Here is a 13,912-nt window from a genome sequence, read left to right on the forward strand (position 1 = left end):
GGAGAAAAGTCAGGTCCCCCCCCCCCCCTTTTAGTTCTAGTAGTAAGCAATTAGGAAATATAATGGGGAAAATCTCCTTTTGGCAACAAGAGCAATAACAAGCAAAAGACCAAGAGGTAAACAAAATAATAAACATGCAGGATGTAGATGAACAGAGCTCCAGCACTTTCTGGAGCACACTTCAAGAACTAGAGACACATGATATTTCTGGATGGAAAGACACGAAATAAGAGGAGGCACTCCCAACATATTACATATGTATCCTCAAAGCAGAGCAAACTGCGTGCTCATTAGAGGAACAATAAAATCACATCCCTATCCCACATCATACTCCAAATAAATTCCAAAAAGATTCTGATATTTCCCCTCCCCACCTTGTAACTTCATATCTTCTTGGCAGAGACCTGGTTGAGCCAGTCCTAGTGTCTAAGCAGGGTCCTCAGCAAAAGGCCGGAACCCCTATGGAGTTGGCCCCTGCATGAGACCATAATAAGGAAAACTTGGAGAATTTTTTTTGCCCTTTTGAAGAACTGAACTGTTACATGCTCAGACATGGAGGCCTAGAGCACGATGGAAGTTACAAACAGCAGTTGACATCTAGCCAGCTTGCAGAGGAGTGAACAGGCATTACAGATTTCTTTCTTTCTTTTTTTTTTTTTTTTAGATTGTATTTATTCATGAGAGACACACACAGAGAGAGAGGCAGAGCCTTAGGCAGAGGGGGAAGCAAGCTCCATGCGGGGAGCCCAATGTGGGACTGGATCCCGGGACTGCGGGATCATGCCCAGGGCTGAAGGCAGGCTGAGCCATCCAGGCGTATAAGATTTCTTATTTATATTTTCTGACCATGTCATGAATTGAATCGTGTCCCCTAAATAAAGATAAGTTGAAGTCCTCACCCCTCCCCCATACTTTAGAGTGTGACTTTATTTGGAACTAGAGTAACTGCAGATGGAATTCCTTAAGCTAAAATGAGATCACAGTGAATTAGGGTGGGTCCCTACTCCAATGTGACTTACATCCTTATAAGAAGATGGCCAGATGGGGACAGAAACCCAAGGAGATGCCTTGTGAGATTTAAGTGATATAACTAATGGACCAAGGGACACCAAGAACAGCTGGCAACACCAGAAGATAGAGAGGTATGTGACAGGTTCTCATCAGAGCCCTTCAAAGGAATCGACCCTGCCAACCATCTAGATGTTGGACTTCCCACCTCCAGAACTCTTTGAGAAGACATTTCTGTTGTTTTAAGGTACTGAGTTTGTGGTATGTTGTTATGGCAGCCCTAGGAAACAAACTCTCTAAAAAGGGAGAAATATTATTCAGGCATCATCGAATAAGTTCTTTCAAAGTCTGCTAACCAACAAGTCTATCATTCTGAATGGAATCGTTCAACTTGTATTTTTAACTCTAAAGACACTGCTGGTGGTAGGGGTGTACAGGCTATTGGCAGACGCGTGAAGAGGGCTGAGCCCTACCTCTCCTCAGCCCCTCGCCCCAACCTGTACCCTGGCTTCCCCTCAGAAGACCAACAGGCAACTTGGCTGGCTTCCCAGGCAGCTGCCCCCCAAGGGGAAGCCACCCAAGCTCCCTTAGTTACTTTGGTGCTGGATTTACCTGACAAGGAAAATGCCTCCCAAACAACATAAGAAAAGGAAGGTGGGACATTTGAGCAAAGAAATCCTAGGGTGTTGACCACCCAGACCAGCCCACTTGCTCTACATAAAGTCACAGGACAACAATTCTTGGAGCATGAATTCGAGCTTGTCCGGAAGCTTGTGGATAGTTTAGGTTTTCCAGCCACAATTTCCTGACTGGTACAGTGACACTTCTGCTGTGGAAAAGGAGGGGAAAGTCCTTTGTACATCCTGTAACCTTTATAAAGATAAGGGAGGCCTGGTGGTAAAATATCAGTGAAGAGTTCAGCTGTGGTGGAAATCTATTGCTCCAGCCTAGCCTCTCTGATGAGGCCCTTTGGAATAGGTCTTTCCCTCTGCTTTCCCTCTGCTTTCCCTCTGCTTCATCCTGAGCCCTCCACCATCCCTCCAGTTTTTCATTCCTTCTGTGCCACAAAGACTTCATGCCAGCTCTTCGTCGATTGGCATACTCCTCCCTGATTCCAAACCCCTGCCTCCCCCACACACCTCCAGGCCTCTTCTTACTCCTCAGTCAGGACTCAGGTTTAACATTTCCGGGAGCAGCTCTCCATCAAACACCCCATTCCGTCTGCTCAGAACTGTAGCTAAGGGATAGTTCAAGTTAGTTATAAAACTTGATTTTTACGTATGAGTTCAGGGTTTCCAGAAGTAAAGTAAATATACTGAAATTCTCCTTTACAAAATAGTTACATATTTTGGGATCCCTGGGTGGTGCAGCGGTTTAGCACCTGCCTTTGGCCCAGGGCGTGATCCTGGAGACCCGGGATCGAATCCCACGTCAGGCTCCCAGTGCATGGAGCCTGCTTCTCCCTCTGCCTGTGTCTCTGCCTCTCTCTCTCTCTCTGTGTGACTATCATAAATAAATAAATAAATAAATAAAAACAAAAAAAACAAAATAGTTACATATTTTAAAGTGCATGGGCAAGATTGCAAAAAGGAAAAACAAATGCAAAAGGAAAAATCCTAGGAAGAAGCAGTGCAGAGTAATCACCAGTGGAAGCTCTCAGCTGCCCCCAGGCATCTACTCACCCCAAGCATCTAGCTCGAAAACCACACACAGGAAACTGGCCCAAGACTCTCCAGAGCCCAGAGGGAGATCAGAGATCCCCTTTTAAAGCTGGGCCCCAACAAAGGGCCACATTTTAGGGAAAGGAGGAATTAGGGGGAAAAACCTCTGGCACCTGGAATAGGCAGTGTGGAAGAGTCTGTTTGGCTCTTGGTGAGGGTAAAGGGAGTCTCCCTAGAAAACTGTCAAATGCCTGAGTGTCTATGGGTATGGATTTGTCTTTACATCATTTGCATGGTCAAAAAATTGATTTTTTTTTTAAGAGAAGCATTTTAAAATGAGATAGCAAAAAGAAAAAAGACTCAAACCTGAATCCAATTAGGTTTTTAAAGCTCATGTCAAATACAACCAGAAGGTTGCATTCAGCAAATGCTAGACTGTGGGACACTCTACTGGACAAATAGTCCAGTTTTTTCAATGAATGGGTTACAAGAAGAAAAAAAAAGATGGAAGGAAAACTCATAAGTCAAGAAGTTAATATGCATTATCAGCCAACTACAATGTGAAGACCGTATTTAGATCACATTTCAAATAAATATACAGACAAAAATATGACTTTCATAGTACAACTGGAAATTATACACTGCCTGAATATGGAATATTAAGGAATTACTGTTCAATTTTTTTTACATGTGATATTGGTATAGTGGTTTTGGTCTTTTAAAGTACTTATATAAGAATACCTCAGTGATATGGGCGTACCTGAGTGGCTCAGTGGGTTAAGCATCTGCCTTCAGCTCAGGTTATGATCTCAGGGTCCTGGGATTGAGCCCTGCTTCCGGGGGCTTCTGCTCAGCTCAGCGGGGTGTCTGCTTCTCCCTCTGCTTCCCCCTCTGTCCCTCCCCATTACTCGCACTTTCTCTCTTTCTTAAATAAGTAAAATCTTTTTTAAAAGATAAATACTTATGTATTAGAGATATGTAGTGAAATTTTTATGGATACAATTGTATGATATTGGAATTTACTCATAATGATATGTGAGGGGGATGTGGATGGAGGTTTATCAATGAAACTCGACTGGCCGTGAGTTGACAATTTTCAAAGCTGGGGGATAGAGATACATGGAGTGCTATACTATTCTTCTTACTTTTGTAACTGTTTGAAATTTTCTATTATGAGTTAAAAGATAAAATAAAATGGACCAAACCTGGCTGTGTTTCAAGTTGTCTCCAGAAAATAATGCAAATTCTTTCCGAAGGCATGTACCCCCTTTAGAAAGTCCAGAAGGTTCCTACTGGTAGCCTTCCAACAAATATGAGTTTACAATTGAAATACACGTGACAAAACAAGGTTTTAAGACCAAGAGTCAACAGATAAAGCTGTAGAGCCAACATAAATATATTTAAGATGTTTAAAGATATTAAAGAGATCACGGAAAACATGAAAAAGGATTAAGAAACCATAAAAATAAAAAAAAAAAAAAAAGAAAGCTGGATAATTCTATCAATAGCAGCTCCTGTTATTGCAGACCAGCCTTCCCACTGAAAAACTATTAGGAAATCTGTCTAAAGGCACCAGAGATCTACCAAGTCAATGGTAGATCAACTATAGACAAAAAAACAAAAAAGAAAAAACAAAACCCTAAAATGATAATAGAATTAAAAAAACATAATTATAAACAGGGGCACCTGGGGGCCCAGTCAGTTAAGCGTTGGACTCTTGGTTTCAGCTCAGGTCACGGTCTCAGGGTCCTCTGATCGAGCCCCAATTTGGGCTCCATGCTCAGCCAGGTGTCTACTTTTCCCTCTCTCTCCCCTTCTGCTCCTTCCCTCATGCTCTCTCTCAAATAAATAAAATCTTTAAAAAAATAGCACACACAACCAACATAATTATAAATATAACCAGTTTGTTTCTCTTCTTCCTAACTTTTTTGGGGGAAATTACAAATGTACTTAGAATTAGAAAAAAATCAGGGACGCCTGGGTGGCTCAGCGGTTTAGCGCCTGCCTTCAGCCCAAGACGTGATCTGGAGTCCCAGGTTCAAGTCCCACTATCAGCCTCCCTGTGTGGAGCCTGCTTCTCCCTCTCCCTGTGTCTCTCATGAATAAATATATAAAATCTTAAAAAAAAAAAAAAGAAAAGAATTAGAAAAAAATCATATAGTGAAACCTCATGTATGATCATCCAGCCTCAACAAACTCCAACTTGTGGAATGTCTCTCTGTATCTTTACCTACTTCCTTATCCCCATTGTTTTGAAGCAAAACCCAGACATTATATCAGTCTATTTGCAAATATTCCATTATAAAATGCAATCATATTCAACCATCAAATGAATTACTAAACCAATCACTCTCAAATGTCCATTTCTTTGTCTGTATATCACACCCAGGTAAGACATTCCAAACTTGTCTGTAAAAGTAAAACTTTGTACATATATTTGGAACTATCTCCACAGGTACCAGAAAAAGTTATAAAATGCACCATTACCAATTTATCAGAATAATTTTTAACCTGGTCTCATTAACAAGTTGCCATCAAAACTTACAGATACAAGAGATAGATATAGGTAGATAGATAGCTAGATGGATAGATAGATAACAGGGAGATGCATAGACACAGAAACAGATTTAAAGAATCGACTCGCACAATTGGGATGATTGATGAGCCCCATATCTGTAGGACAGGCTGCTGGGCTTAAGTCCAAATTCTGCACAGCAACAGGGAGGAAGCTCAGGTAGGATTTTCATATTTAAGTCTTGAGAGTTCCATCTTTGAGAAAACTGTCTTTGCTGTTATGGCCATTGATTGGAGGAAGCCTACCTATCCACACTGTAGAGGGTAATCTGCTTTACACCAAATCTCCTGATTCAAATGCTAATCACATCTAAAAAGATCTTCACAGCAATATTCAGCCTGGTGTTTGACTAAGCAAGTGGGCACCAGAGACTAGCTAAGTTGACACATAAAATTAACTTTCACATCTATAGAAAAATGAACTACCTGGCAGAGAAAAGAATACGTATTTTTAATAAATGTTTGTTATATTTAATAAATATCAAATTTTGGATTCTTTAATGATGTTCTGATCAATTTGGTCTTAATAAGCATTGAAAATGACCACATATTTTACTGTACAGCTTTATTGTTATAGAACATTAGAAAAGTAACACAAATATGTTTGTTGCACAGGTGTATGAAAGTGAACAGTCAGTAAGAGTTTCAAGCAAAACTTAAATTAAGGGGCACCTGAGTAGCTCAGTTAGTTAAGCGGCTGCCTTTGGCTCAGGTCATGATCCTGGGGTCCTGGGATTGAGCCCCATGTCTGGCTTCCTGCTCAGCAGAGAGTCTGCTTCTCCCTCTCCCTCCATCTCTCCCTATGCTTGTGCACTCTCTCTCAAATAAATAAATAAAATCTTAAAAAAAAAAAAAAAAAAAAACACCTCAAGTTTCGGGGAAGAAAAGTGGGATGTAAACTCTACATAAAGAGTTTATGCATTTTTTTAAACAACTAATCAATATGAAAGTCACTGTGAAATGTAGATTACATGGGATAAATTTAAAATAAAGTTAAATGACACAATTGTATTTTTAAGTCGCATGTATGTGTATATATGTATATATATATTCAGAAATCACATTTTCTCAGCTAAACAAATATGTTTAATGTCAACGTAAAAAGTATATAACAGTACACAATTTTTCAAAATTCTTTTATCTAGGGTACATAAGCAAAGAAGTCTGAAAGCCACTCCCTCTAGATACTCTGATTTCAGGACAGCATAGAATCTTGGGAACTCCCTTTTCAAGACATCTGCCTTGAAACAGCTATTCATGTTTTAAAGTTTTTTTCCCCAGGATTTCTTATCACAATGAAGCACAGGATCTACTCAATAGACTCCAGGTTCTCTTCCCTTTCCTGATTCACTGGAATTCCCCTCCTCCTCCCCATGTTCCCTTCAAACCATCCTAAAGCCTAAGGCCCTCTGCCTGGTTAAAGCATGAAACCTCAAAGGATTAGTGGCCCCGTGACTTCAACTCAGAAGAAAATTTTACTGCCATCATCTGAGTCATTTAGTAGAAAAGTATTGGGACCTTGGACCAACCATGTTACTTCCGGAACACTCCAAGTAGTCCCTTATATCTTTGTGTGTGTGTCTGTGTGTGTGTGTCTTTGTGTCTATGAATGACCTAAACTTGAAGATTGGCTTTGACTTCAAGGTGAGTGCCTGAGGCACTGTGTAATCAGAGATCTCCATCAATAGAGCCACTCTGGTTTAATACTCCTCAATGGCTCTCAATAGCATTTACAATAAATGTAATCCCCCAATGGCCCTCTTTCATTCCATCAAGCTTATCTCACTAACCTCAGCTGAGGCCACTCTCCTTCTTCACTAAACCCCATCACCCCATCTTCCTTCCTGAAACATGTCTATCTCTCTTCTGCCCCAGGGCCTTTGCCTTCAAGGGCTCTTAGCCTGGTATGTTCTCCACACTCCTTCAAGAAGTATAGTAGTTGCCTTTTTTCAAGTTTGCTACAATTTAAAAATACCTCAAATTGTAAGAGATCTGCTCATGGACCCATGAAAGATAATTCTAGAAATCTTCCTGAAGGAATGTTTCTATGGTACCTAACAATATATATAAAAGGATATTTATGGTATCAATGTTAAGAGTAAAAGGTTAAGAATTTCAGGATGCTTGGGTGGCTCAGTGGTTGGGTGCCTGCCTTCAGCCCAGGGCGTGATCCTGGAGTCCTGGGATTGAGTCCCACATCGGGCTCCCTGAATGGAGCCTGCTTCTTCCTCTGCCTGTGTCTCTGCCTCTATCTGTGTTTCTCTTGAATAAATAAGTAAAATCTTAAAAAAAATAAAATAAAATAAAAGGTTAAGAATTTCAATGTCCTTTGAGAGAAGAATGGTTAAATTGTGGTACTATGCAGCCGTAGAAAAGAATATAATCTGTAGGTCCTGGCTTGGACAGGGGTCCACTGTATATTGTATGTGAAAAAAGAAAGTCATGCACACTATGGCGCACGTAGGCCCTTTTATACAAGTAAAACAAAGCCACAACACCCATGTGAATATAGAAAAGCAGGCCTCACACCAACTAGGAATGGGAGGATGGAGGAAGGAGGACAAAACTCTTCACGACTCATGCTTATTTTGTGTGCAATTTTTACAGCAACTGTTGCTTATGTAATAACAGTGTGCTAAATCTCTTAAATGTTTAAATAAATTTGAGGAGGAGGGACTATCTACAAATTGGTGTCATGCTAGGGAAACAGTCTTTCAAAGATACCAAAAACTTGAGGCAACTTCCCACACCTCTGAGCAGAGCTGTGAAAAGCCAGGTTACTGCCCTGATGCTGGAACTGGCAGTCAGATGCTTATCATCCAGGCCAGGACCCCATCTTTTGACAGGGGGCTGTTTGACGGTCCAGCTGGCTCACCATCATGGATGTCATGATGGTTAGAAATGCTTCATTTCTTCTTGTGAGGGAGTCCCAGCCAGGGGAAGCTTGCTCCGCCAGTTCTTTGGCAGAAGGGCTGGAAAGGGAGATGGGAGGAAAGAGAAAGCAAGAAAGATAAGAAAACAGAGGTTGAAGAGTAAATGAGCAAGGGGAGTAAAGAAGAGAGGAGAATTAAGGAGGCAGGAGGTGAAGAGAGAAGGGCAGGGGATGGGAGAAAGAAGGGAAGGGGGAGGCGGGGAGGGCTGGGTTGCAGGGAGCAGAGCTGAATGAAAGGAGGAGAGGATGATAGCGAACACTTACTGGATGTTTAGTATGTGCCAGCCATTCAAAGTGCAGTGTGGTTTTGATGTTGTCCTTTTCAATGAGGGTGGTTATATCACCATCTCTGTTTTATCACTCAGGAGATGGAGCCCAAGGCATAGAGATGTAAAGAAACTTTTCCAAGTTCACTTGGCTTGTAAGTTCTTTTATTTTTTTTTTAATTTTTATTCTTAAAGATTTTATTCATTTATTCATGAGAGACACAGAGAGAGAGAGAGAGAGAGAGGCAGAGACACAGGCAGAGGGAGAAACAGGCTCCATGCAGGGTTCCCGGGTGTCCAGGATCAGGCCTGGGGCTGAAGGTAGCACTAAACTGCTGAGCCACCCGGGCTGCCCGGCTTATAAGTTCTGAAGCAAGAATTCAAACCCAGTTTGAGGCCAGAGCATCTGTTCTTATCTCTGGAAACTTAAAGAGAAGAAGAGCGCTTGTGACAAAGGGAGGAAAGAAGGAAAAGGAGAGAGGAAGGAAGACGGAGCAAAAATAAAAACATGGTCTGATGGTGCCTGCTGTTCTAATCTCTACACCTTGTGGAAGGGGAGATCAAGTATACACAATAAGCCATTTCTGTATAGATGACATGTGGGTGTGCTTTGTTTGCCTGCCTCAGCCAGTCTAGATAAACCAAGGTGTCCACAATAGCACAACAAATCATCCCCAAACTCAGTAGCTTCAAACAATTAACATTTGTCATTTAACAGTTTCTGAGAGTTAGGAATCCAGGGGCAGCTAAGATGGGTGGTTGTAGTTCAGAGTCTTTGGTGAGGTTGCAGTCAGGATGACCGCCAGGGCTGTATCATCTGAAGGCTAGACTGGGGCTGGGGGACGTGTTTCTAATTAGCACTGGCTAGAGATCTCAGCTGTTGACTCCCTAGGTCTCTCCATAGGGTCGCTTGAGTGTCCTTCAACATGGCAGCTAGCTTCTAACAGAGGGAGTGACCCAAGAAAGCCAGGTAGAAACCACAATGTCTTTTATGACCTAGCCATCACTTCCACAATATTCTATTGGCTACACAGACCATCCCTGACACAATGTGAGAGGGGACAACAGAAAAGCATGAATATCAGAAAATAAGGATAATTCAGGGCCATCTTAAAGGCTGGTTGCCACATAAAGCAGCAGATTGGTTTCTGATAAGCAGTGTCTTCTCTGGCCATCTACAATAACTTAAAAACTAGTCAAATCTCTCTGGGAGGCTTGTCACCCAGCAACTTCTCTACTAGCTACATAATATGGAGTTACATGTATTTATGAGCAAGACTGTCCCTAGAAACATTATTTGTAATAGTCAAAAAATGGTCAATAGCCCAAGTGCAATTCAACAACTGAATACACATATTGTGTGACATTTATATGACACAAGACTCCATAGCAACTGTGGAGTCACATGAAATACCTAAATGATTCTTCCAATGTAGAGCAAAAGAAGCCAGGCTAATATCTAATGTATGAATTCCCATTTACATCCAGTTCAAAAAAAGGGAAAAACTAAACTAGTGCTTAGGAATGCCTATTTAGATAGTGAAACTATAAAAAAAAAAAAGCAAGGAAATTATTAGCATAAAAACCAGGGGTGTGGTTACCTTTAGGGGTCAAGGAAAGGATTGTGATCAGGTCAGGGCAGGATGGGGCTTCTGGCAAAGTTCTGTTTCTTTACCTGAGTGCTGATTACAGATGTTTTTTATTTATTTATTTATTTATTTATTTATTTATTTATTTATTTATTTTAATTTTTATTTATTTATGATAGTCTGAGAGAGAGAGAGAGATAGTCAGAGAAAGAGAGAGAGGCAGAGACACAGGCAGAGGGAGAAGCAGGCTCCATGCACCGGGAGCCCGATGTGGGATTCGATCCCGGGTCTCCAGGATCACACCCTGGGCCAAAGGCAGGCGCCAAACCGCTGCGCCACCCAGGGATCCCCAGATGTTTTTTAAATAATACCTCCAGCTGTACATTTATGTTTGATGCACTTTTCTGTATATTTGCCATATTTCACAGTAAAATAACTTTAACCAATATTTTCGGAATGGTTTTAGTGATAGATTCTGGGTTTAATGCTCTAAGGTCCTGTCTCAGAAAACAAATAATCAGCAATGATTATGGCAATTATTAGTCTAAATATGCACAAAGGGCCCTGTTCCTTTATCAGTGTGGGTTTTACAGTGGGGATTTACAGTGAGCTGAAGAGGTATGGGGGAGCTTATTTCCTTAGATCAGTGACATGTAGTAAACCCTGCCCTACAGTACCCATTGCTACAGAGTCTCCCATTTGGACACTGGGAACTCAACCCCTATCATGGTAACTTTTGAACTTCACCTTCTAAAAACTTGGTCCTGGAGGAATTTCAGTCTGGTTCTACCATCATGGGTTCTTCCCCGCCCCCATCCGTCTTTGCCTGCTCCCTCCAACCCTTTCCTAGTCTAGCTTTCCTGAATTTCTTTTGTTAAGCTGACAGAAGCCATAATTGAACCCACTGACAAGAGCTGGACTGTGCTTCTCTCTCTCTCTCTCTCTCTCTCTCTCTCTTTTTTTTTTTTTTTACAATCTACAATGAACCTTCCAAGTTCATTACCGCAAATGGTCTTGGTCAGGACCCAGGGGCTGGTGGCAGAAGCTTATTATCCAGCCCCAGGGACAGTGAGAGCTGGCTGGCGGCCGCAGTCATTCTGAAGCAGTCATGTCCAATTAGAAGGAACATTAGGCACTTTCCTTCTGGAGCCCCATTAACAAATTAGTCCTACCACAAACTGAGAGGGACTGGATGGGACTGAATACCTTTTGACCACGGGATAATTTGATAATTTGGAGAAGAAACAGTGCAGAACACTGCTGTGTGTGTGAGTGTGTGAGTAAGTGCTGGAGGTAGAGGGTAGGCAGGTGGCTAGGGAGGAGGACAGGTCCTGCATTCTTGTCCCACTCAAGAATGAAACTTTTCTAATACCTGTTATGAGGTTACAATAGTTGGGGAACTGGGAAGAATGGCCACCTTTTCCGAGGTTAATACTTTGCCCCGGGCTGATGCAATGGGCTGGAAGAGCGGTTGCACCTGCCCTCAGCCAGGGCATTGCCTCCTTAAGTATTTTTGCAAGTCTGAGTTCCAGGAAGTTCATGGGAGAGAGAGCTAGGGGAACCTCTGTCTCTTGTACCTGCTGTGGTAAAAAAAAAAGAAAAAAATAATCACAACCTTAATTCATTATCTAAGGTTATATTATGTTTTCAAAATATTGGTTATAAATGGCTTGCTCAGTGAAAAGTACTAATTAGACTTCTGAGATCTTTAAAAGTCTGAATCACAAATAAATTTTCTTTTCTTTTCTTTTTTTTTTTTTTTTTACAAATAAATTTTCATTGCTAAGGAAACAACCACATTCAAATTACCATTACAAATTCCAATTGCCACTTCAGGTTCACTTGTAATAGAGCAAAAGACTGGAGCAAGACCTTCAAAAAAGGAGAGTGGGAAAAGAAACAAAGAGGAAAGGATGTTACAGTAGGTGAGAAAAGTATTCCTGTTTCCCATTCACAGCTGAAGAGCTAAGAATCCAGAAGCAGAGGACCACAGAGAAGACTCATCCTGTCTCTTTCTATGATAGTTTGTTAACCCTGGGATTTTCCACTGGAAAAATTCTTAAAGATTTTCTGCCAACTGCCATTCAATGTAGGACTGACTGCTCTTTTTATTCACAATAGATCCTATGGATATAAACAAATACTCTGAGGATCTTATGAATAACTTCATTCAAAATAATTTTAAAAACCTAAGAGGGAGGCCTGGGTGGCTCAGTGGTTGAGGGTCTACCTTTGGCTCAGGATCATGATCCCGGGGTTCTGGGATAAAACAAGCAACTATTGACAAATCCCCACAGGGAGCCTGCTTCTCCCTCTGCCTGTGTCTCTGCCTCTCTCTCTGTACCTATCATGAATAAATAAAAATATAAAACAAAAACAAAAACAAAAACCTAGATAAAATGGATAAATTCTACACCTAAAGGCTAAATGCCTTCAATAACATAACTTACCAAAATAGACAAAGGAGAAATTAAAAAAAAAAAAAATTAAATAGCTCCGTATCTATTAAATAGACTGAACTTATAATTAAAACCCACAGAGAAATCTCCAGCTCCAGATGACTTCACTGGTGAATTCCATCAAACATTAAAGAGAGAAATAATACCGTTGTACACAAACTCTTTCTGAAAAATAAAGAGGGAAGAAACACTTCTCGACTTGTTTTATGAGTCCAATATAAGCCTGATACTAAAACTTCAGTAGATGTGAAAAAGAATTTGACAAAATTGAACACCTTTCACAATCAAAGCTGTCAGCAAGCTAAGAGAAGGGTGCTTCCTCAACTTGATTAAAGGAACGATAAAACTTATAGTTAATTTCATAGTTCATGACGAAACATTTAACCATCTCTCATTAAGTCTGAGAACAGGGCAAAGATGTCTGCTCTTGCCAATTTTATTCAAAATTGAGTCCCCATTCCAAAGAAATAAAAAGCATAAGGGCTGGAAAGAAAAAAATCCTGAATCTGTCAATATTTACAGACAACTTGATTGTGTACATAAAAAAACTTATGGGAATCTGTGGAACAACTACTAGATCTCATAAGCAAATTTAACAAGATTGCAAAATACAATGTTAATATGCAAAAATTAATTGTATTTCTAGATATTAACAAGTAAAAACTAAAAATTTTAAATATACTATTTACCATAACATCAAAAAACATCAATTATCCGGGATGAAATTTAACAAAAGATGTGTAAGACTTCTACACTGAAAGATCTACAAAATGGAAAGGTATGCTATGTTCATGGATTAGAAGCCTCCCATGTTGCTAATATTTTCGTTCTCCCAGAAAAACTGAACAGAGTCCAGAAACGAACCGGCCTATATTATAACCAATTAATTTTCACCCAAAATGTCCTCAATTCAATGGAGAAAAGAAAGTCTTTTTAACAGTGTTGAAACAACTGAACATATTTGAGGGGAAAATAAATTAATCTCAACCCCAATCTTACTCCATACGTAAAATTAACTTGAAATAAATCATGACCAAACAGAAAAGTCCAAACTTTAAAGCTTCCAGGAGAAAAAAAGAAAAAAGAATCTTGGGATGAGCTAAGATTTCTTGGACAGAACACAAAAAATAATAACTACTAAAGAATAAAGAAGTAAATATGACTTCATTAATATTTTTATTCTTCAAAGACAGTAGAAAAGCAAGCCACAAAGCGGGAGAAAATATTCTCAATGCATATATGTGACAGACATCTTGAATACCAATTTAAAAGAATCCAGGGGTGCCTGAGTGGCTCAGTCAGTTAAATGTCTGACTTTGGCTCAGATCATGATCTCATGGTCCTGGAATCAAGACCTGAGTTGGGATCCAAACTCAGTGGGAAGTCTGCTTGTCCCTCTAGTTCTCTTCCCACCCCACTCCCT

The 13,912-nt window shown here is 40.5% G+C and overlaps 1 long non-coding RNA gene across 1 annotated transcript in view; it reads left to right on the plus strand.

The window, feature by feature from the left end:
• The first annotated feature begins 966 nt into the window (after positions 1-966).
• The window catches only part of LOC144280809 (uncharacterized), a 32,750-nt gene continuing 19,804 nt past the window's right edge, over positions 967-13,912 (plus strand). The window contains exon 1 of the long non-coding RNA XR_013349219.1: positions 967-1,142. This is a non-coding gene — a long non-coding RNA (uncharacterized LOC144280809). The remainder of the gene's footprint in view (positions 1,143-13,912) is intronic.

This window comes from Canis aureus, chromosome 12 (genome assembly GCF_053574225.1).
Source record: "Canis aureus isolate CA01 chromosome 12, VMU_Caureus_v.1.0, whole genome shotgun sequence".
Taxonomy (NCBI): Eukaryota; Metazoa; Chordata; class Mammalia; order Carnivora; family Canidae; genus Canis; species Canis aureus.